This window comes from Gouania willdenowi, chromosome 1 (assembly GCF_900634775.1).
Source record: "Gouania willdenowi chromosome 1, fGouWil2.1, whole genome shotgun sequence".
Lineage (NCBI taxonomy): Eukaryota > Metazoa > Chordata > Actinopteri > Blenniiformes > Gobiesocidae > Gouania > Gouania willdenowi.
Window position 1 is genome coordinate 42,396,182 of NC_041044.1, and position 26,396 is coordinate 42,422,577.

A 26,396-nucleotide genomic window follows, 5' to 3' on the forward strand; every position below is an offset into this window, starting at 1 on the left:
AAATAACGTCTACAGCCCAAAATTATGGCTTACTGTACTATACTTGTATGTATCTGTATTTTCAGATTTTTCATTCAATATTCTGGAGCATCTGTAAAAAAAAACAAAAAAAAAAAAAAACAAAAAGCAATTTCTCCCTGGGATAATAAAGTATATTTGATTTGAAAATAATCCTGTTTATTAAATTACAAGAAAATATATAGTATTTATTGAGCAATAGTACTGTTAGTTTGTGGTAATTTGTAAAAAAAAAATAAAAAAAAATAAAATAAAAAAAGCCTGAAAAGGAACTACAAACATTTTTTCCGATTATTTTTTACATTTTTTAGAGTACCCCCTGCAATTTTTACACGTACCACTGTTTGGGAACCACTGATCTAGAGCATGTTAATGTTAAAAAAACAATATAAGAATAGGATCGTATTACATGTCTGATGCTGAAAGAAAAAAAAACAAAAAAAAAACACCAAATTAAATTTCCTGACCTCTATTTAAGTGACTTGCTAAAAATAAGTTTGATATTAATCAAGGGCGTCTAAGATCTAATATGGTAAAGGCAATCAACGCTACAGGAACAACAAATTTGAATTGTAGAGACACCTGGTAAACCCACTCCCTATAAGCTACCCTGACCCGTCCACCCACCCCCTTTTCTCATACAGACACCCAAATCAAAAAATCTGTCTGGCATGAAACAATCAGTTACCACTCTGTGCTCTTCAGGTGACCACTGCTACTTACACAAAAATAAGAAGAAGAAAAAACAAACACACACCAGCAAAACTTTGAAATTTCAAAGAAAATAACCACTCTGTAAAATTAAGAGCTTAACGTTGGTTAAAAAGGACTCATCGGAGTACTTCCATGTGGTACGTACACACATACGAAACATAAGATAATAAACATCTAAATCAAAACTTTACATACCAAACCAAACCTATTCTATTATAGCATGTAACATGCCAGTAACAGAATTGTAGTTTAGAAATTCAAACAATATACAGTCAGGCAGAAAGATGATTCACCAGAGATACGTGGTTTGTTTTATAGTTTTGTGTTGGTTTTTTTCTTCTTTTTTGCTGGCCTCCAAAAACCTCGGCAAAATTCAAAAAAAAAAAAAACAACAGCGTGGAACAGGTGCTTGATGCAAGTACCTGTTTTTTTCTTCTTTTTTTTAATATGTGCACAAAAATGTCCTGTAATCTTGTATAGCTGAAACTCCAAGCTTGTAGCTAAAAGGAGAATTAACTAATGCCAGGTAAATATCCAAGGCACTCGTCATCATTTTTACACCATTATGTTAATTTTACTGCTGTTTGTAAATATTTAATGGCGCTAGTGCCTAGCATTTATAGGCAGCTTAAGTTTTATATATAAATCTCTTTTTGTTCTCATGTTGCATGAAAACTCTTTCACAAAGATCCTTTTTTTTTTTTTTTTTTAAATGTGACCCTGCTTGTCTTGATGGTTGTTTTTTTTTTTTTTTTTTTTTTTTTCTGATAAAATGACACCGTTCACAATGTTTTGAACAAAAAAAAAAAAAAAAACTGTACATGATATGTAAAAACTTTATGCAGCATGGATTTTCAAAAACTATTTCTGTTATTTTTGAAGAAATCAAAAAGTATCAACAGCGACACATCTACAACCACCAGCTGAGGACGAATTTCTCTCTAAGTAGCCAAAAAACACACCAAGCATGCTGTCCAGGTTACAAAAAAATACAAAAACGTGTAAATTATGTAATTTTGCACAATAGAAAGGCTCAAAAAGTTTTTGCGTTTGATGCAATAGTATTGCCCCGATGGTGATCATGCGTTCAGCTGTTTCCAGTCGAATATAAGCGCAGGGCTGTGTTTTTTACTGGTGTCAAACCCTGTTGTCCTTTCCCACCACTTAACAGCTGGTTAGATCGGGTTTGTTTTTAGCCGATAGTGCTAATGGTGAGCTGCCAGCGTGATGCTCTTTGCCTACTCAGTCTTAATGTCATTAGCCAGAGGGCGGTCAATGTGCCACTTCTTCATGTGTTTTCTCTAGAGTGCTGTACCAATGAAAGGCATGTGGCAGATTTCACATTTGTACACGTCCTTGCCCATCTGTCCGTGGGTCCTCATGTGGCGCCGTGAGCTTTGAGCTCTGCGCACAACGCGTAACTGCACAGCTCACACTTGTAGGGCCGCTCTCCAGTGTGGGCTACGTCGGTGCACAGTCAGGTTGCTACAATTCTTGAACACCGTGCCACAATACTCGCAGGTGTCACCTCCGACGACCATCCTTGGAGTTCGGCCGTCCGTTTCCGTGCGGTGTGCTGGCTCCGCTGCCGGTTGCCGCTGCGTCCCGAAGCGGCACGCTCCCCGTCCAGCTCACCGGGTGGAGTGGAAAGCGCAAGCTGCCATTTTCTGACGAGTGCTCGGATGAGGAGGCAAAGGGCGATTGTCTAGAGTCCCCACTTGTGAAGCTCATGAATGGGTCCTTGATTTGCCGGGAGGGCCGCGTAACCAGCTAGCCACTGGGAGTAAACGTTCTCTGTGTTGGGGATGGTAGGAGTGGGAGGGGTCAATGTCTTTCTCTACCTTAATGCGCTTGGACAGAGGACTGAGAGACTCAGGACTGACTCCTCCACTCAACAGCTTCCTGGACAGACTATCAGTGGATAGAGGCCCCAGGCCATTGATGGTAGTGGTGGATCCATATCTGCATGGTTGAGCTCCGTGGTGGGGTCTCCAGCACCAGGGGTCCCATAGGCAGGCTCTGGCGTCGTGGGTGTAAAGCCTCACTGTAGTCTGGTGGTGTCGAGCACCTTCAGTCGCAAACTGAACCGATAGTCATTTCTTCCCTTGTCTACTCCAGGCTTCCTGTCAATGTCCTCCTCTCCTTCCCCCTCCTCTTCGTCTTCTTCCTCCTCCTCCTCCTCCTCTTCCTCCCTCCTCCTCTTCTCCTTCTTCTTTTCTTCCTCCTCCTCTTCTCCAGTTCAGGCATCAGACCATTATTCTCACTCTTGAACTTGGCCACCACTGACTTGAGAGCTTCTGTGGCACTCCCGATCAGATCGCTCGTGCCAGGCTCAGGAGAGCTAGCAGTTGATAGGCCGTCCTCAGACTTGGCACTAAGTACCGAGGACTTGCTCTGACAATGTGTCTTCATATGGCGCTTTAACTTGCTGGCTTGCGTGCAAGCATGATTACAAAGGTGACACTTGAATGGCTTTCCCCCGTGTGGCTACGGCGGTGAACTATAAGGTTGCTCTGGAACTTGAAGGTTCTTCCCGCAGAACTCACCCATGATTTTGCCTTGACAGGGTGCCCGGTTGGACTGCGTTGGATACGGGATTAGGTGTGGAGCTTGAGCCTGAAGGCGACTGAGAAGTGGAGAGTGGATGGTGTAGCTGAGAAAGGGGGCTTAGGAACCTGGCTGTGGAATGGCTGCATTAGCCTTTTTGCATAGGGCTGGGTCTGTTTGGGAAAGTGGCGGAGAACCTCCAGTGGCGTTACCGGCCAGTGCACGCAGACGTCTGGAAAAGTCCATGCTCTGAGGGGGTTCTAATGGCACTGAGTTTAGCCTCATCACCCTGTCGAAGGCGCTGGGATGGTGGTGGCCAAGGCTAAGTCGTTGGGCTCTGATGGCTGAGGCTGGTGACAGCGGCGGGGGGCTGAACAAAGGTGGCGTCCGCGGGTAACGTCCCTCGCGTGGCGTCGAAGCTGAATCCCGGCCGGACCCCGAGCCGGGCATTCGTAGGAGGCTGTAGGGGCTACCATCTGCCAGGTGGACGGCGTGGAGGGGGGGTTGAGACGAGGGCACAATCACCCCCCATCCCTGGAGCTGCAGCCATGCGGGGGTGGTGAGGGGGCTGCCCGGCTCGCTTTCCAGATAGATGCGGAAGCCGTGGGTGTTCTGGGCATGCTGGAGCAGGAACCAGGCACTGGTGAAGGGCTGTTTTGCACGTAGTGCATCGTGTAACTGCTGGGCTCATCTTTATCTGCAAAAAGGAACAGAAAAAAAGAATAAATTACCTGGAAATTAGTTTTTCTTAAAAAGGCCTCTTATGAACGTGTTGATTAAGATATATTTGCAGAGATCTTGTTGAATGTATTCTACTAAAATGCTAGTGTGTATACCTTTCATTAGTATGATATGAGTTAGACAACTTATTTGTTTTTTTATTACTCACTTAGGGCCAGGGTTGGGATCAATTATAATTGTTAATGTTTGTATGTTTCATATCAAGCTTTCCCACATTTTACCATTTAAAAAAAAATATTAAAACCTATACTTTCATTGATTAGTTAACCTTACAAGGTAACTAATAGATAGGAATGAAATTAGATTTTTTTTGTGTGTGTATTTTACAGCTGATTTAGGACCCGTTATCATAAGAGATGCTAACAGAAAGCTAACACGAGAGGAAGATTAACTTTTATTAGGTTATTTATTTCAGGCTCAGTAATTGTGATTAATTGTAATTGAACTTCAGTAACTGAAAACGTAATTATAATTGACTTCCTGAGGATAAAAAATAACTGTATTTAATTGTAATTGATCCCAACCCTGCTTAGGGCTGGGCGATGTGAAACAAAACTCATATCTCAATATTTTTAACTCAGTAAAGTCTTACCAGTAAGACAATTGTGGGTTAAATGTGTTGATGTCACACAGGCTCATTTATTAACCAACAGCTGCACAATATGTTCCACTTTAGACTTTTTCTCCTCTCAGAGACAGCACGTGTGAGTGAGCTCTGTCGTGTGGCTTGTTTAGAGGACGGTCTGGGAAAGTAGCGACTGCCAAAACAAGTATTAAAATAAGCTAAAAAATGTAAATATATCATCATTGGTCTATATTGTCAAAATACAAATCTCATATCTTGAATCTCTATATATTGCCCAATAGTTATAGATGACAAAGATTTCAAAGAGGCCTATTGCAACCATAGGCTTACAAAATGATTTCCTCTATTCAATGGAATTTTTCCACATCTAGAGTAAATAGGCTAGCTAATGCGTTTCAAAGTCAATAACACAGGTGAAATATTAAATATGCAAAACAATGAATAAAACACAATAACAAGCAGTATTTCAGGCAGCAGTAACACAATGTTCACAGCTGAGAAGGCAGTGGAATATTTCAATCCGTAATTGACTTTCAACAGCACTTACACACTGACCTGAGATTTGCCTGACAATGCACGCCTAATCTCGTTTTTAAACACACTCATCTCTCCCTCCGATGCCTTGTTTACAGAATTAGCAAGGCTAAAGTGGGACATGTATCTGATTCTGCATATTAACGCTGAATACAAATAAGAGGTCACACATCAATAAATCATACCAGCATTTATGGGGAAATGTGCAATGTTGAAAAAATAAAAAGGTAAATTTGTTTGTGTGTGTGTCGGAAGAAGAAGAGGAGGAGGAGGAGGAGGACGGAGGAGGAGGGGTTCTCTATATGAAAATGCATTTCTTGCATTGCTTTTTCTTTTCTGATATTTCATGCTTTGTGGATTTATTTAAATCCTCTCAGGTGAATAGAAAAGGAGAAGAAGGGGAAAGCAGAAGTGAGAGATATGCAAAGTAAGACGCATCCATCACTTGCAAATGTGCTCCTTCTTTAATCTTTGCCTTTCGTATTCCTTTCTCTTTTTTCTTTTTTTTTCCACTGGAGGCCATTTTTCTGAAGTCATTTGCAGACACTGAACCAACCAAAAAGCAAGACCACATTATGCTCGAGCTAGGGAGAACACGTAAACGAGAGTGGGGAAGAAGATACGCTGTTCCTAAGATGGTGGACGGACAATTTTGCATGTTTTAAGCCCCGCAGTGGCTCGGAGACAAAGAGGTGAAGGTGGGCCAGAAATAGAAGACGACTGACGAGAAAAAATAAAGGGACAAATGGAGGGAGCAGATTGATGTTTTGTGGTCTGCTTTCCTATCTTATGCATCCACAGCTACCGTGGCCCCCTTCGAACAATCTCACTTAAAGACCAGAACGCAGCATAAAATGTGCACCCAATCAAACCTTGAAGCAAATCTTTTTTTTCCCTTGACTGAAAAGAGTTAGAAGGGGGGGTATACTGGTAAATTATGGATCATTACAATCTGCAAAAATTACAGTTAATTGCTGCCACCTGCAAGGGGCTTTGACCCACTATGGAATTTTTCCATCATAAAAAAACATTTGCCTGTACACGTTTTTTTTCTCTCACAGGCACAAATAAAATGTGGCCATTACTTTGGCTTTTGCTGTATGTATATTTCCTTATTATGTGTGTTTTTATGGCTTTAAGTTGAAAGCCCCATATCACTCGTAAAATAGTCGCAATAACCTGGCCTTTTCCCTTTGATATGCAGGATATACATGCACACTTAGCCATGCAATAATGTCTGAGTGGAGAGTGAATGCGGTACATGTGGTAGAAGCGAAAAAAATAATGATAAAAAACATGCAATTTTGAAGGACAAAGAAGAAAGCAACAGTGGCTGCAGCTACAGGGTCGAAAAAGGCAGCGAATGAGGAAGAAGCAAACGGGGGAGATTAGCGGGCATGAAAGGGGGGACAGTCCAGTGACACCCCTCCATGTTTCTGAAGGACACGAGCACCAAAAACAGATTGCTGCAAAGCTGTTAGTCACTTCATCTGCTCGTGTATCAACACCAGCGCGTCTCCTGCTATGTAATCATTTGTCCATTGGTGGACATTTTTTTGACAAACTGTGCTCACGCCATGAGCCGTGATGATAATTGTTATTTCTATCCGGGGAGTGGACGCTTGACGGACATCAACAAACCCGACCGATGCACGCAAGCAACAGGGAACGTGTCAAAAAGTAAGCCCGCTATTGTTGCTAATAGCTGTCCTCAGAAAGCAAGAAGGACAGTTAAAAGGCGTTCTGACAAGCTGTTGGATGCTTTGAAGGCTTTTTCTCCTTCTGGGACGGACGATGAGCACGGGACGATGGGAGAGAGACAAAAAAAGATGATTTTATAAAAGAGTTTGTCCACTAATGGAATAAAAAAAGCTCCTTCTCACTGCCTGAGTCTGCCTTCTATACTCCTACTGACTGACTTTAAGTCCATGGTGAGTTAGGGGCTGGAGAGCAGGAGAGCTGGGGCTAATGCTGGATCTCCAGGTTCCTTTGAAATAGGATCAGTAGAAAGTTAAAAAAAAAAAAACACACACATACACATACACACACTGACAACCCTTTAGCTTCCATTTCATGGAGGGGCTGAAATAAAGACTTTGGAGGAGAAAGGACCAAATAGGTCAGAGAACTAAGACAGAGGGAAGACAAACAGGGAAAACACAACGGCAAGAAAAGAAAGAATATAAGAATATAGAACAGTGAAACAAAGAGTGAGGCAACAATTCTTCTGAAGAAATTTCATTCCATTGCAACACATTGCGAAATTAGACTTGAGTGTCTCAGCAGCTGGGTTTCTATTACATTTTGAAATGCGCAAAATCTAAATGGCGCAATAAAAACTGGTAATGGAAAGCACTGAATTTTGATAATACACTCAAATATCACGTAAAAGTTTTACCATTTTCATGACGAGGTTTTTCAGACGTTTCCATATTGAAATGTGTCCCAAAAGAGCCATGGAAACACTTTTTACGCAAATACACGTCACAGGGCGTGACGTACCTGGTCACATGACCAATTCTCTCCGAGAAAACATGGCACGGTACGTGTAGATAGAGGAGGAGACCGAGACATTTCTCAACATTATACGTAAACATTATTACTGCCGCATTAGACGTGAAAGAACAAAGGAATACAGAGTGTTATAAGGAGGTTTGGAGCGTCCATCTTCCTGCAGCAAAGACTCGCGGGATGAGATTTCACGGGAGTTACGAGGCTCCAAAACAACCTTCAAAGGAAACACGATCAAAGCGCAATTATACTTTGGAGGAGAGAGGACCAAATAGGTCGGAGAGCAAAGACAGATGGGCGGCAAACAAAGAACACATAAGGGGAGAAAAAGAATAACCTAATGAGGCAACGCAATGAAGAGAAACATAAAACATTAAAACAAAGAGGGAGGTAACAATTCTTCTGAAGAAATTTCATTCCATTGCAACACATTGCAAAATTCGAATGAACGACTTGAAAGTCCCAATAGACGCATTTTCATTGCTCTTGAAAATAAAAACTGGTAATGGAAACACCTGATTTACAAAAGTTCACTCCAATATTGCCAAAAAGTTTTAACGTTTTAATGAGGAGGTATTTCAGACGTTTCGATATTGAATTGTATCGCAAAAGCACTATGGAAACACTTTTTACACAAATACACGTCACATGACCACTTCTCTCTGAGAAAACATGGCGTGGTACGTGGACAGAAGAGGAGAACGAGACATTTCTAGCGTCATACGAAAAATAATTACTGCTGCGTTGCTGTTGTTGTTTGTTTCTTGTTTAATGACGTGTTACAACCAACTTGAATAGGTGCATATCGCCACCTACTGTACTGGAGTGTGAATAATCTTGGTGCCATCTACTTCAGGTAGAAAAAAAAAAAAAAAATGGTTGGTACTGAGCGTACCACAATTACTATGCTAAGTACCTTGGAACAGTCCATCGTTATTGCAAGGGTTTAACATCTCATCTTCCACAACTGTCCTAATTCGATCACTTTTATTTTTCTGTTGCAATACCACTTTCACTATCTTGCAAATGAAGGCAATAAAGGTGACCTTGTCAACTATCAATGGGTCATGGCTGATTTTTTTCCAGGTTCTTATTTACTGTTGGGACTGGGAACCTGCCACATTAGACGTAAAACAACAAAGGACTGCAGAGTGTTATAAGGAGGTTTGGAGAGTCCATCTTCCTGCAGCGAAGTCTCACGGAATGAGATTTAACGAGAGTTACGAGGCTCCAAAACAACCTTCAATGGAAACACGTTCAAAGTACAATGATACTTTGATGACATTTAGAAATATTGCTTTTATTTTGCAAAAATCTGTAATGGAAACCCAGCTAATCTGTGGACATTTTGTGTTTTCCAATTAATTAATACTTTATCCTTGAAATGCTAAATAAGTCTATTGGATGACCGTCTTGTATTATTTGCAAAAACAGACATGTTCCCACCAGAGTAAAATGCAAGGTTTATAGAGCTGTTGTACTATCAACCCTACAACGTAAATGGTGCAGAATCCTGGACTTTCTACCGCTGTCAGATCAAGAAGCTCCGTGCCCACATGATGAGACAGTTGAGGGCTATTATGAACATATCCTGATAGGACAAAGCTACAAACATAGCGATCCTGCATTGTGCCGGCCTACCATCTATGGAAGACATCTTAAATGAGAAGGGAAAATGGAAAATGAAGGACAACTGTTGAATTCCCAGCTCTGTGAAGGTAAACGTAACCAAGGGAGACCCGTTCTTAGGTATAAGGATGTGACAAAAAGAAAACATGAATCTACGAGGAATAGACTCAGTGTTGGCAATGAACAGGGCTGCATGGAGGAACATCATTAAACCCAAGCCTACAGTACATCATAGCACAGTCCTTGTTGCTATGGACCGATTGCAAGAGAGAGAGAAAATAAATAACATTGTTTGTTTCAAGAAACAAAGCTGCTAAAATGTGTTGGAAATGGTGCATTCTGTGCTATACTGTATACTACAAAGTCAATGAGTATTTACTGTTTCATTTGATCCATAAAACTCGCAGAAACACATTTCATGCCAACATTTCAGTCTCACAGTTCAGAGATTTTTGGAGACCCTCCATTGTGATACTGACATAACTTCCGGTTAACTTCAAAATAAGAGCCCTATTTACAAAAGTGTTGAAAAACTAAAGAAAGACAAGAAGAGATGAGAATGGGAAGTTTGACTTTTAGCTGGAAGCTAGTCCCAGGACCATTTCACATTCCGCTTTCATACAATCTAATGTGAACGCACTACATACTCAGACTTAGTATGAGTAGTACGTTAGTATGACATCGTACATAGCCTATTAAGTATGATTAGGAGGATGAGCGTTCCCACTGAAGTATCAGAATCAGAAATGTTTTTAATGGCCATGTACAGTTTTAAGGACAGTACAAAGAATTTGTCTTGGTAGTTGGTGCACAAAACAAACAACAACAAAAAAAAAAAAACAACCCAGCAACAATAATAATAATAATAATGATAAATATAAAGGATGAGGGATAAATAAAGGATAGATAGAGAATAAAGGATAAATAGGATAAATATATATATATATATTGTATATATACAGTGCAGCGGATAATGTCATCATGGAGGTGGTGATCGGGTGAGGGGGGGGGGGGTTCAGTGGGTGACTCGGGGTGTGTTCATGTGGATGGTGGCAGAGGGAAAGAAGCTGTTTTTGTGTCTGGAGGTTCTGGTCCTGATGGACCAAAACCTCCTTCCAGAAGGGAGAGATTGAAACAGTTTATGACCGGGGTGGGAGGGGTTGGCCACAATCTTTCCTGCACACCTCAAAATCCTGGAGGCGTACAGGTCCTGGAGGGAGGGCAGATTGCAGCCGATGACCTTCTCTGCAGAGTGGATGATACGCTGCAGTCTGGCCTTGTCCTTGGCCGTAGCTGCAGCGTACCAGATGGTGATGGAGGAACAGAGGATGGACTGGATGATGGAGCTGTAGAAGTTCACCATCATCTTTGTTGGCAGACTGAACTTCTTCAGCTGCCGCAGGAAGTACATCCTCTGCTGAGCTTTTTTGATAAGGGAGCTGATGTTCAGCTCCCACTTGAGGTGCTGAGTGATGATGGTCCCCAGGAAGCAGAAGTACTCCACAGAGCTCACTGTAGAGTCTCCCAGGGTGAGGGGGGTGAGGGGGGCTGGGTTCTTCCTGAAGTCTGCTATCATCTCCACTGTCTTTAAAGCGTTGAGCTCCAGGTTGTTCTGGCTGCACCAGGACACCAGCCGGTCTGTCTCCCACCTGTAGTCAGACTCGTCTCCATCAGAGATGAGACCGATGATGGTCGTGTCGTCTGCAAACTTCAGGAGTTTGACCGACTGGTGAGAGGAGGTGCAGCTGTTGGTGTACAGGGAGAAGAGCAGAGGAGAAAGAACACAGCCCTGAGGAGATCCAGTGCTGATGGTCCAGGGAGCAGAGATGGTTTTTCCCAGCTTCACGTGCTGCTTCCTGTCAGACAGGAAGTCTGTGATCCACTTGCAGGTGGAGTCTGGCACGTTCAGCTGGGAAAGCTTGTCCTGAAGGAGAGCTGGGATTATAGTGTTGAAAGCAGAGCTGAAGTCCACAAACAGGATCCTGGCGTAGGAGCCTGGGGTTAATGACATTTCAAACACAGCTCTACTCTTTGTAAAACACATTTTTCTGTTGTTCCATAATACATCCCCCAAAATCACATCTTTTCATATTCATGCAATACCGACCAAATAACCTCACAATTACTATTTACCAGTGTATCGTTTTAGCCCAATATGCTCACATAGCATACATCCATTCTTTTTAGTCCGTCAAAGTTTCCAACAAAGCACAAAAAAAGTTACCAGACTTTTGCCAGAGCGTGACTTTTGTTTTTCTAAGTTTGTCCTTGACCATCCCTGATTGTAGACTCAGGCCATGGCGGTGTGACCACGCAGCTTTCACTGATATTGGCCATTTAGCTAATGGAGGAATGGGCTAACAGGATTAGCTTACAGCGGGCCTTCAGAACGCAGAAGAAGGAGGAAGTCACAGAGACGGGAGACACGGAGACATGGCATGTCACTGCCGTTACCCAAACTTATCCGTCCCCGTGGCTCCAAAGAGCACTCTGGCACACCTGAAAAGTGATTATGCTAATACGAGGTCTTTGCCAATATTCATAAGTGTTTATGGGTGTTGAAGTGAGTGTCTTGGGAAGATGGCGGGTTGTCAATACAGTGCTTTTAAGAGTGGCTGAGCCATAACTGGCGTTAATGTGATTACTACTGTGTTTATGTCATTAGGGTATTCACAGGCAGGGATTGGAAAGGGGTGAAGGGGGTTCAGGAGAAAAGAGGCTGAAGAAATAGACGAGCATGTAACAGAGACTCAGACCTGGTCTTCTAAGTGTCCTACGTTGGTCGTCTTGGAGATTACTCACACTTGACTTTGAAGAAAACTTAAAAATGTTATAAGCAGAGGTGAAAGTAATGAATTAAAAGTACAAACGTTAATGTAACTGAGTTGCTTTTATGGGTACTTGTGCTTTTTTGAGTATCTTTCTAAATCAGTCATTTTATTTGCACTTAAGTATGTTTTAAAGTAATTTGTTACATTTCTACACCCACCTATTACTGAGTAAATTAATATTGTGTTTGTTTTCAAATGGTCAACAGACACTGTGAAACTACAAAAAATGAAATAACCAGAAAACAATCAAATGCATCACATCATAGCCGACCAATCAGATGAAACGTAATGCACCACACGCCAAAACAGCCTGGGATGGAGGTTATTTTCACCAGAAGATTCTACAAGCACGATGTAACCCAGTGCTTTTCAACCATGTGGCTTAAAAACAAATACATCAAACAATTACACATCACACACAATAAATAATAAATAACTGTATCTTACAAAAATGTTTGAGAGCATCTGTTATTGGTGTTATGTTATTATTATTTTTAAATGTATATTTTGACAAACCGTTTATTTTATACAGATGCCTTTGTGGAAAATAAATGAAGTTCCAAATGTGGGAGATTTGGTCTCTTCCTTTTTTAAGTTTACTAGTATAGTGACTGTCGGAGGTATGTATTCATATTGACGTTAACAGGAGTTCCACAGTGTAAATGGGAAATAAATGGGATATATATATACTTATATATTTTCTTTTGGAAGCCAGAACATCACCAAAATGTAATCAGCCGTTCCTTGACCCATTATCAACATTTCCTGAAAGTTCAATCAAAATCCGTTCATAACTTTTCTAGTTATCATGTACAGACTACACTGCGTTAGCTTAGCATTAGCATAGAATAGAACAGCGATGATGATGTCACTGTTGATGACATCATCAGTTTGAACGTTTTTGGAACACCGATGACGTCACTGTTGATGACATCATCATTGTTCTAAAACAATGTTTGGACAGGAGTTCCACAGTGTGGAATGGTCATTATAAATTGGTTTTGAAATTACCAAATGACTACAGATGCACACACTCAGGGTATTTGGAAGCCGTTGACAAAGTTTCAGGTTGATCAGACACTGAGGCGGGGAGATATTCGCTCCATGGACACACACACACACACCTTTCTTGCAGTATAGATAGATACATGAGATGTTTACTGTCTGCACAGGAACTGTAGCAAGATTTATTACCAAAAATAACATGGAGGGGGTGAAAGTAAATATTAACTTTTACTTTGAGTACTATCTAATTGAGCTACTTTTTACTTGTACAATTTCAATCCACTAACAGTCCTTTGTCTGTCTCACCTCCTGTTTATATGTATGAAACTACCACATCTGATAATGCTAACCATATGACCTTGCCCTCCGTCGATCCTTGCCTCCCAGTTTCTGTTTGTCACACACAGCCCATCTCACTCTATGGCACCGTTAAGTAAACACGTTGTTTACAGTTTATAAACACGTTGTTTACTAAACTGTTCATTAAACAGGTTATTCTGACCTCTGTTTTGTCTTCCACAAACAAAGCCACTGATGTTTACACTTACAGGCCAAACAGTCTTTGATTTGTGTTGGGTTAATAATAATGTTTGTCACGTTTGACAAATGTTTGTTTTTTTTTTTTTCCTATATTACAATCAATTCTACAAAGTTTTGAAGTCGCCTACCATACGACACAAACACAAAATGACTGTATGGTTCTTAAACCTAATAGAAACACTATCGGTGGGTGATTTAACGTATTCTGGTGTGTGTTTTGGGTTCCACAGTAGCTTCAGCATCTTCTCTGATGTGTTAGAAGATGTGGATGTTCTCCTACTCCAAATTTATGTTTAGGTTTTTGGCTTTGTAGTCCTTTTGTGTGGGTTTTCTTGGTGTTTTTAGACGTTACCTGTGTTTTTGAATTCCTATTTTCTTGTCAATATGGCACATTTTTGTTGCCTGTTTGTGTTTTTTAACAGTCATCATGTGTTTTTTTTGTTATTTTTGTCTCATTTTTTGTCATTTTGTGTATTTTTCTGTCATTTTGTGCAAATCTGTTGACATTTTGTGTGCGCCTGAAATCCTTTTGTTTAACTGGTTGTTTAGTGAGTCTTTGTTGACATTTTGTGCCTTTTGCTGTCGTTTTTTGTGTTTCTGGAGTTTTGTGTGTCATACTGGGCTTCATGTAACTTCCAACCTCATGAAATACAATTTGGTTTTGGGGGCCGCACAAAATGAGACCCAGGGCCACATGTGGCCCCCGAGCCGCCAGCTGCCTATGTCTGCTCTGAAGTGTGAATGATGAATAGGATCACTGATACAGATATCTGGCAAAGAGGAGATTTAGTGCTGGGTGGAGGTTTGCACTCGTTCAGGGCCGTTGTTATGAATGTTTCCTAAATGTATAATTTAATGCTATTTGATTAAATAATATTCTTCTTTATAAGATGGTTTACAGCAGTGGTTCTCAAACTTTTTTGGCTCAGGTACCCCTATTTATGGTTTCTGAAGCCTTTGTTCGACTACAACATGTTGCTCAGAATTCAATGTAAAACAAACAAATGTGGAATAAATGAGTGATAACACATTTTAAATCTCATTTTGTAAATAAATGGAATGAAACAGTATTTAGTGTCTTCTGAATGGATTTATTTCTATAGTTTTTATCATTTCTGGTCATCTCCCGCCTGGTGTGGAACCTAAATTCCTTGTATTTTTAGCTCATGTTCTAATCAAGAACATTATCGTCATCATTATTATGATTGTGAATTTTAAAAAATAAACAATATAAAACCTCATGTTTTAAATGCTTTCATTTGTCTATTTTTCACTGTCTCTCTCATGTACCCCCTGTAGTGCCATCGCCAGTGAGAAACACTGGGTTACATTGTCATTATTTGGTGTGTGTGGGGTGTGTGATACACTCGCCACAATGGATTTAAAAATTAGCCTCACCACGCACTGTCCGCTCGCCTTCGTAACCTTACTGCCTTGTTTTATTTTTCTCTGATGAACTCTATTTGAACTGACCATCCACCCACTCATCTATATTTATACATTAGTTTATCCAACCATTCAACCATCTTTTTGTTTATCCGTTCGGACTAAAAAACTCCAGCTGTACAGACCTTATAATACGCTGTTCAATCTGTGTCTGTGATGCAGATCATTATTTGCACTCTGGGAGGCTGGACCCCATTGTTTCTCATCTGAGCTCTAATGGTAGAGTAAAAAACACCTCTGGGCTTCTCAGCTTAACCAGTCTAATTAAATGCACCGTCGTTTTTCATTTATTGTGTTGGGATCCGCTTCACAGGATCAAACGGCCTTCAACCAACGTCAATGCGAGGTATTAAATAACGGAGGGAAATCAAAGAAACTGTCAAATGTCAGTTTAAGCCCACGTTGTCAGGTACATAAGAGCATTTCATCAAGCAGGAGTATTTTTGGACTTGGACGAGAAGTCTCTGAGCACTTCAGAGAGAAATGAATAAAAGCGTCCTGTCAAAAGATAAGATCTGTCTTAATAAAGTGTAGCTTAAGGAGGTTCTGAGAAGTGCGTGTAATGAGATAACGACAAACACGCCACAGAATGAGTGAAATGCAAAACAACATAAAAGTCTTCTTTGACTCGTTTGAGTCCAAATGTCGCCGGTGTAATTTAGACGAGACTAAAATGTGTCTCCTTTAGGGCTGGGCAATATAGCGAGATTCAATATATAACGAGTTTTCCATTTTGGTGATATAGAAAATTACAATATCGCCGATATCGATATATTTTTATTTATTAGCTTATTTTGAATTTAAATACTTGTTTCAGGAGTCGCTGCTTTCACTACTTCTCAGAAAAGCATAAAAAGCTCAGTTAGATGGATTAGTGGGTGTGTCCTAACCCAGACCTTCATCTAAATAAGCCACACTACAGAACTCACTCACACGTGCTGTCCCTCAAAGGAGAAAAAGCCAAAAGTGGCACATATTGTGTGTTAATTAATGTGTTCAATTGTGTATTTTTTTCCTCCATTTATGTATTTCTGTTCTTTTATGTATGTTTGTTGTCCCATTGTGTATTTTTTTCTCTTTTTGTGTATCTTTGTTGTTCTTTTGTGTATTTCTCTATTTATTTGTACGTTTTTTTATGTATTTTTGTTGTCCTATTAAGTATTTGTGTTGTTCTTTTGTCTATTTCTCTGTTAATTTGTGTTTTTGTCGTCATTTTGTGTATTTTTTGCTGTCATTTTGTACATTGTGATACACACACTTTTTTTTTTTTTAACTTAAAGCACTGTGATGTTGTTTCAGCCTGTGTGACTTTTTGCATCAGCAAATTTAACCCTGAATTTTCTTACTGTGGAAAGACTTTGATTTAAAATAATTTAGATTGTATATTGTATATACAAATATTGAGAGAGGCCTACTCTCCTTACAAGCGTGGTCTGTGTTCGAAGTGCAGTGACAAGATAGCGTCCATACGACATGAGGCCGGACGCGTTAGCATCGCTATCTCTGCATAGCTCAGCTGGTGACAGGCTGGCGTTCCCCACAGTAAGGGATGGAGGGGCACCAGGAAGGTCGACTAGCTGCACATTTCTGCATAAATCTCCAGATAGATAACATCAGGCAGCAGGCAGGCAGCTGCAGATGATAAGGACCCCAGGGCAGGGCATTGGACGCTGTCAAAACTGCTCCGTTTCTGGCTATTGGACGAATGATGCACGTTGGAGCACAAATACTATTTATAAAGACACAATATAGCTTCAGCAAAGTCTACAAGGCCTTGCATCTGACCTCCATCCTCACGGACAAACATTTAGAATCACTTCATGGAAAAGTAATGTGAAAATATCAAGGAGGTTTATTATGGCTGTATTTCATGCTGAGCCTTAAAAAGCTTTTACTGGGGAAATAGATAATAACTTTTTTATTACTAAACCTTCATTTACCAGGAAAATCTATTTTTTAAACCAGGTACACTGAGTTTTATTCCCACATTTAATTTCAGTAAAACTGTACTTCATGCTGAGCTGAAAAAAAGTTTCTACCACCAAGGCCTTTTTTTATTACTTACTATTACTTATACTTTATTTACTTATTTATTTATTTATTTATTTACCAGGAAAATCACATTTTGATTTATTTTCTTTCGTTTTTTTTAAACCCTCTTTTTCAACAGAAAATGATAAAAACTATATATACAGTATGTATCAGTCTTATACATTGACTTTTTTCCCTATATTTAATTTCAGAAAATAGAATAGAATACTCCTTTATTGATCTGTAGGTCACACCTAAATTAGTATACAAAAAAAACAGAAAAAACTGTATATATATATATATATATATATATATATATATTCTGTCTGGACTGGAGACACATTTTGGGTCATGCTGTAGTATCAAATGCAAACTGCAAAGGCAAATGTTTCTTTTAAAACAAACTGAAAAAATTTTTTTTCAAAACAGAAACAAAATGTTAGGATTTTTTATTCTATTTTTTTTTTTTTTTTACTATCATTTTAGCCAATTTTTTGTATCGGTTTTCTCTACTGCATATGACTAAGAGGGGTATTTTTAATTATGTTATTGTTAATTTAATGTTCTAATAGATTTTTAAGCTGTTGAATGTTTCCTGTTGCACTTTTCGATCATGCAAAGCACACTGTATAAAATGTGCTATACAAATACATTAGCCTTGCCTTGTTAACCTATCTGTAAAAGTACAGTCTGTGAGCATCAGACATAAACAGCTTTGCATTAAATCTTTATCAACACATTTCGCTCCAAAAATGGTCTGATTTTACAACAAAGACAAGTTAATGGACTTATAATTGATCAGAACCTGAGAACACCAACAGCCAGAGGACAACAGACGACACAACTACCCCAGTTTGCTAACATATCATTATTTAATAGATAATACTATAGTTGAGGCCACAATGATCAATGAATTCAACATCATTTAGTACAAAACAAAAGGAAAAAGGTCAAATTTGCACATTGCATTGTGGGATGTGGAGACACGGAGACGGGTGGTGCATTCAAGTGTTTTTACTTCATTCTGATAAGACGAGGAACAAACAGAAGAAAAATGGACTCACTGGAATCACTGTAACCACAGTAATGAAGTAAAAAAGACAACACTTCTATGCATTGCATATGCTTACGGCACTACACATCCCACAATGCAATGCGTAAAAATGTCAACAAAGGTGGAGATGAAAGCAAACTTTTTAAATTTTTGACTTTTTTCCTTTCTTTTTGGATAAAACAATGATTTTTTTCATTGATCTATGAGACATAAACTATGAATTTATCTAATAATAATTTTTTTTAAAAAAAGCTAGTTATCAGTGTCGCTTGTGCTCAGGGAAAGAATTCCCAGTAAAGGTTGTAGACACTCTGTAAAGGAATGAAAGCTGTGGATATAAATTAGCCTTGAGCTTAAGAACATTTTGACATGTAAAAACAAACGCACACATAACACACACTGAATGTGTGTGTATTAAATGAACACACACTTTCATGGAAAGCATCACTTTATCCTTCTCTCTGTCTGCGTTTCCCTTTCCAACACTTTTTTTTTCTTCATACACTGTTATGGTCGCACTGAGAGGTTGAAGTCTGTTGACATCTGTGGAAGTGGAGTGTTTTTTTCTTAAAAAACCAAAAAATACAGCAAAGCATCGGCAAAATTGACTCTCTTTATCTTTTTTTTCTCTAAAGCCCTGAATTACAGGAACGTTCTCTGGTGGAATAGTTTGTTTGGGGTACTATCTTCTATGGATCTATAATTTTTTTAAAAATCGAGATTTTCTCGTACTGGTACACTACGGGTTTATGGACGACCAAACCTGCCAAAATTAAAAATACATGAACAACTAAATAAATGTGGGGGAAAAAAAGAAAAATTTAAAATTTAAATACAAATAAATACATAAAAGTGAGGAAAAAATACAATACTTAAAATATAAATACATCATTAAATAAATAAATAAATGCCCTTTATTTACATTTACATTTTGTTGAGATCCAAACCTGCCAAAAATAAAATAAAAAAATAAACAAATAACTAAATGAATGTGAAAAATAACAAAAAGGAAAAATATAATTAAACACAAATAAATAAAAACAAGTGGAAAAAATACAAACGTTAAAACATCAAAATATTAAATATACATTGCATGTTTTACTTTGATTCATTTAATTATTTATTTTATATCGGTACAAATGAAACATATTTTTATTTTTGTTTTGTTTTTATTTTTATTTTTACTTTTATTCATTTATTTTTCAATTATTTATCTATTGGTGTACCAGTATTTATATTTTAACTTTTGTATTTTTCACATTTAAATGTATTTATTTGTATTTCATTTTCATTTTGTATATACATATATGTATATATGGTAAGTTACTGTATATGTTTTTTCATGTTTATTTATTCAATTTATTTAATTTATTTGTATTAATAATAAAATATTTTTATTTCTCACATTTATTTATTTAATTTAAAATGTAACAGGCTTGGGTCCCAACAAAATATAAATGTAAATAAGGAGCAATTTTTGAATTTTTTGTGCATTTATTCATTTAATGATGCATTTATATTTTAACGTTTGTATTTTTTTCCTTTTTATATGTGTTTCATTTTCACATTTATGTATTTATTTATTCATTTAACTTAGATTTTGTGCAGGTTTGGTCATTCATACGGGTTAACTGTAGAAAAAAACAACACAAACTGTTTGCTCACTGTGGCGCCAGCAGCTCTAAAGCATGGGGAATTATTTAGACACCAGTGAACAAGGGTTGTTTGAAACATGCATTATTTTTCACCCTGTCCTACCACCTCGGGGTGAGAGGACCAGGGCATGTGAGCTCGGGCCAACCATAGCAGCTCGTTATGCAGAGAAGCCTCGGGGCCATGGTGGACGGACGTAGCACTTTTAAAACAAGAGGGCCAGTGTGTTGGAGTGTCCCGTGGCCCCGAGCTGTGGAGACTGAGGGTTTAACACGCGTCCCATCTGGTGTGTGTGACTGAGCACACGGTGGTCGAGTGGTTAAGCAGCCATCAATAGCTAGACTCTTTAGATCAGGGGGTTTGTCAGGGTCAGCTGTATCTCACAAATCTGTTTTTTTTACCAAGAAACGGAGAAAGTTGGAAATACTTTAGTCACGAGTTCAGTGTAACGCCCCAAAAATCTCCTTTTATGAGTTTTTAAAAAGCATAGCCATTAAAGTCAATAACAGGAAGTTCTTTGATACCATAATAAGGACACGACAACAGTAATGGGAGGACCTCAGAGCCCAAATCCATTAGCATCCATCCATTCAACCCAATTCCCCACTGCATTATTAATTCATTGAGGAGAAAACTGTGCCGGGCCCTTTTCGCTCGGCCCAGACGCTTTCCAAATCTTGATTAAAATTGCAAAATGGCCTCCTGTTCAGCCCTCATTCAGCCACTCTGAGACATCTTTGACAGAAGCAGTAGGACACTCGTCAGGAAGTGACATAAGGAAGTGGTCAGATAACCAAAGGGACCCACATACTGTATGTTTCCATCCATGCTCATTGTAAGGACCTAACAGTGATATCACTTAAAGTATTCTAGTGGCCTTAAAAATAATATGGTATATTGTTTCAGATAATATTGTTTCAAAAATGTTCAAAAGTCAAATAATTGAAATTGATTAGGATGATGAGAATTCCCACTGAAGTGTACTTCCAAGTTTCCCAAGATGCATTTGGAACCTACAACGACCAAAACCTGAAGCTAAATATCTCTGTTGATTCTCCAACTTTGAAAGTTCTGACCCAAACCCTTTGAACACATTTTATTCCGACATTTCGGAGATTCCGATATTGCCCTCCATTACTGACAAAACTTCCGGTTAACTTCGAAACAAGAGCCCTATTTACAAAAGCGTTAAACTAATGGAAGACAAGAAGAGATGCTTCTTTTCATTTGAACTATTTCTGAAGCAACTGTAAAAACAAAACAAAAAAAGCAATTTCTCCTGTCATAAATAAAGTATATCTGATTCTGACTATCACCTGACCAAGCCTTTTCTATCTTTCCACGCTACAAACTAAGCAAAGAAAGAATGCATGATTCTTTGTGATTTTCAACATTTCGGTAAAATCTTCAAAAAAACATTAACTGGACACAAAATAACCACAACACTTGAAAAAGAGACGAGAAGAAGAAGAAGAAGAACACTTTGTCCCTCTATCTATTCCTAGACCAGAGTTTCTCAAATGGCAGTGGCTATTCTATCCGTACGCAGCGCCCCTGATTGGCCAGTTTAGGTCACGTGACTAAGACTAAACCTAAGCCTAACCCTAAAAATTGTTGCAATATTGGGTTATAACCTAATCCTAACCCTAAAACGCTACGTACATGTACTTTGGTAAACGTACCAATAGCACCGGGGGTTGTCCGTACGGCAACTGTACGAATAGACACTTTCTTCTCAAATGGGGGTACGTGTACCCCTATTGGTACACAATGGCACTACCTAGAGTACTTGAAAGAGAAAGAGAGTGGCGTAATGTGACCGAAAATGATAAAATCCATAGAAATAAATATATTCAGAAGCCACTAAATCAGTGTTCTTTAACCTTGGGGTCGCCTGAAATTTCTGAAAAATTGAAATAGATTTTTATTTTTTGTAATTCTAGAAAAAAATGTCTTTGTTCTGCCAAATATTATTGATATCAAAATGGGGTCACGATCCAAAAAAGGATGCATTATAAAGCATTTCTTTCCATTTATTTACAAAATGAGATTCAAAATGTGTGTTATCACTCGTTCATTCCATCATTTTGCTTTATAGCTAAATGTTGTAGTGGGACAAAAGGGGGTACATTCAGAAACAAGAGAAAGAGGGTACTTGAGCCAAAAAGGTTTGAGACCCACGGTCCTAGACAGTAACAAAGCTGGACAGGCGTGCGTTCACCGTTCATGTCTCTCAGTTCCACTGCGGCTTCTTATAATTCCCGCTTCACACAGTTACCTACGTCTTCCCAGTTACATCTCATTTACACTCTCACCGTCAGCGGCCTGTTAAAAACACAGCGTGTGGATCCTTCCATTTAATCTCCCTGGAGGTGTGTCAGGAACAAGCATGGCTCCAAACAGTGGTGAGTGTGATATTAATTAAGGTAGACAACCTGTAGGCTCCTTTGTGCCCAGCTGTAGAGCATAAATCTGGCTTTTTAACGAGGCTACGGGCCCTAAGATCTCAAACCATGCTGGAATGCTACCTGCACTGCCATGCCAAAAATCTGTCTGGGTCTAGGGCTCCTATAGATCACTTTGTTTATAAGGGGCTATAGCGACCTGCCCTGGGGAGGGAAAGCAAGAAGGAGAGCGAGAGGAACTAAAAAAGAGGGTGGCAAAAGCATGGGGGGAGCTATTTCTAATGGGTCATTGGGTTCAGGTGTATATGGTGTTGTTTTAAAAGGGGTGTCTTTGCATCTATAATCTGCATAGTAACACATTTGGGCCTACAAATATATTAAAACTTCCTTTAGGACCCGAAAGAAAATAAAAAACTAAAACTAAATGAGTGTTTTTTACAGTATATTAAGACAAATATGAAATAAATGTACACTTCTACACAAATACACTGAAACTTCCCAAGAACTGTAGGCGGAGTTTGAGATTCTTGCCAGGCGGGCCAAAAGAAATGTTTTACATTGTGAAGAAGAATTGCACAACAGAAGAACCAACCTAAAGTCTGAAAAGTCTGGGACCATTTCAATGAAAACTTATACTAGTATCTAAAGTGTAATCCAAACTTTGCCCCCCGCAGACCCAATGAAAACTAAAAAACTAAAACTAAATGAGTACTTTTACACTACACTATATCAAGACAATTGATGTAATACACGTACACTTGATTTTAAAGCATTAAAGGTGTGATAAATAAAGAAAACCACCAAAACATAGTTGTGCTTTGCATTGGAAGAACACCAAGATGAGGACATCAAAGAGCTTCTCCACAACATGACATGTGACCAAAGCCTGTGTGCTATTGGGGACGGAAGGATTTATTCACAGACAGCTGCAGAGGAAAGCACACGCATGTACAGACCGACTAACTGACTGACTCGTCTATACCTCTGAGTCAATAGCAGTTTGATCTCAAGTGGGCCACAGATTTAATGCAAGAAAATGAGTCACTTCAACATTAATGTGCCCTAGTTTGCACTTCTACGTATAAATAACAATTACTAAATATGTAATAAACTAATAATATCCAAATGATAAGTGACAGATATCAGTCCCAACAGGATCTTCACTTCAAATGTCCTTGATTTTGTGAACAATTTCTATTTAATTCAGTAAAAGGTGTAATAATTTGAGGAAAATTAAAAGATTTCGTAAGAATTTTAACAAAAAAAATGTTTGCCATCATGCGATACAAACTGTGAGCCCCTGCAAATATTGTTACATTTAATTTACACAATGATTCATGTTTTCTCTCTCATTTTTACTTTCTCCTGCGGGCCAAATTGGATGCTCCAAGGGGCCGAATTTGGTCCCCAGGCCTTGAGTTTGACACACGTGCTCTGAGCCATGAATTGAGCGCAGAACAAACCCAATGAAGCAAACATTCCAGAACAGGCAGAGGCAAGACACTGGCATGTGCAGGCTAAAGAGTGGCTATAATGCAAACAGTCTTTCACACTCATTTACACAAAGACAATTATTGATTTCAACCAGATTAAAAGTACAGCAAAGGTTTGTGATGTAGAGGCTTCCTTTAGAAAAGTGCAAGCTAACAAATGTATCCAGATATGTACAGTATGTGTGAAAGAAGGAAATATGGATTAATGGCTGATCGGGGGATAGAGGTGCAGGAAGTCCAGACTGCAGTCTGCAGCCCATACCTGAGATTTATGAGCCAGATGTTTGTGCCACTGCTTCTCTAAAAAACTATAAAACTTCATTTATAAAAATTTACCAGTTGATTGAACAGCCACAAACAGGGGTTTTGCTCCCCCCACCCCCACCCCCTTTTTACGCCGCCTTATTTATCCTTCGTACCAGTGGTTCTCAACCTTGGTGGTTGAACACAGACATGAACATTGAAGATCAGTCATGTGGAGACAGGACCATCTATAGGGGGAATAAAGGGGAGAGATTTTTGGGGTTCATCCATAAAGTCAGCAAAATGATGGTCTATTGTTCTATGAATCTGTGATAACCACATTTATTTATTCATCTGAATAATATCCACTGTTGTCCAGGACGTTTAGTATTAATTGTGCCTAAGTATATAGTCATCTTAAAGATGTAAATCCTTGTTTTAATCAGAAATAAAACCAAGAAATGATAGAAAAGGTTTAAAAACCACAAAAATGTGTTAAAAGTGGACAAAAACAGGTCAAAAGGTCATTGAAACAAATAATAGGAACATTTCGTTTAAAATGGCAAAAATAAGCATGAAATATGGTGGAAAGAGGTTAAAAGTGACAATAATGGGTCAACATATGTGACCTTAGGTGGAAAAGTGGTGGAAATGGTTGATAAGTGCTGAAAAAGTGGAAAAAAATTGGCAGAAAAAGGCATTGAAATTAGATGGAGAAGTGGCAGAATTAGGAAAAATGTATCAAAAAAGCATCAAAAGGTGCAAAAATAGGTCAAGAAAAAGTGATAACAATAGGTTAAAATATGGCAAGTTGGGTGTATAGTTGCAGATAAATGGTAAATATAACAAAAATGGGCTCAAATTGTTGAAAAAATATTGTTAGTTTCCTGAAGGCATCTGGCGACCCCAAGGTTGAGAACCATTGCTTTATACAATCCCAGTACTGACAGGAATGCTATGTAAAGGTTCTCCAGATCTGACCTGTCACTGAGAGCGGCTGACGACCCCTGACCGACACAAAGGTCATGGGGGCGTTGACCCTAGCGGACTGCTTGTGTTGCATTCTGGGAAATGAACGTCGTTTGGCACAAGGTCAAACTGTAAAGATCCTATATGGTCATTCCATACATGTCCAGCTGATATGAGGTGGGGACTGCCTGAGAATGTTTGATAGGGAATCCATGAGTTATCTGGTGTACCTTTAACATGACTGTATGGAAATATAAAGAAAGACATGAGAGGATATGTTTGCTCTTCTAACATTATCACCTTTACAGTAGAGTGAGACGGAAAGGAGGAGTTATAGTCCCCCTTTTGTCCAACTACAACATTTTGCTATTTAAAAACAACTATAGATCATGATGATGGAAAAACGAGTGATATCACACATTTTAAAGAATCTCATGTTGTAAATAAGAGGAAAGAAACAGTATTTAGTTCATGGCTCTCATCCTTTTTTTAATCGTGACCCCATTTTGATATCAAGGCGACCCCAAAGACGTCTTTTTCTGGAATTAGTTTTTGATCATGTTGGTTCTCAATTGTATTCCATTCACTTGGGAAAAAATTTTTAATTTTTTTTTTTTTTTAAAAAACAAATTTTTTTTTTACAGTTTTTTGAGTAAAATGTTCCTGTTTTTCGGAGTAATTTTTTTTACTGTTTTTTGAGTAATTTTTTTTTACAGTTTTTTTTAGTAATTTTTTTCTGTTTTTCTAAGTTTTCTTCTTTTTTTTTTTACAGTTTTTTGAGTAATTTTTTCCCATTTTTCGGAGTAATTTTTTCTTACTTATCATGATACTAGGAAACCCCGTGAGAACATCCATCCTATGGTGACTCCTGGCTGCACGCTTCTACTCTCCACCCATTCTGAGTATTTTCAGCAGTTTTTTCTTTTCTTTATTTCCAAGTTAATGCATTCTAGTTAAACTACATTTAAATGTTTAAGATTGTGGGTTTTTTTTTTTTGGTTTTTTTAAAAATAATAATCATTTTAAATTGTCAGAAATTTCTGGTGATCCCACATGGGGTCCTGACCCTAAGGTTGAAAAACACAAATTTAGTGGCTCCTGAATAGATTTATCGCTATAATTTCTTTTTTTTTTTTTAATCATTTGCAGTCATTTCAAGACTGATCCATAATTTGTTAATTTTCCACTCTCTCTCTCTCTCTCAAGTACCCCCTGTAGTGCCATCACACACCCCAAGGGGTACACGTACCCCCATTTGAGAAACACTCATCCTAACAGTACAAGGTGCAGGGAACAGCGTAAAAAAAAAAAAACGTGGATACAAGAAGAAAAAGAAGAAGAAGAAGAAGAAGAAGAAGAGGAAGAAGAAGAAGAGAAAAAAATCAAATGTGTGTTGGACAGCTTTACACTGCAGCTCCTTTTTTAGATGACATTAGTGGCAGCTGC

The 26,396-nt window shown here is 38.7% G+C and overlaps 1 pseudogene; it reads right to left on the reverse strand.

Moving 5' to 3' along the window:
* Positions 1 to 1,533: 1,533 nt before the first annotated feature.
* The window catches only part of LOC114464046 (B-cell lymphoma/leukemia 11A-like), a 54,150-nt pseudogene continuing 29,287 nt past the window's right edge, over positions 1,534 to 26,396 (reverse strand).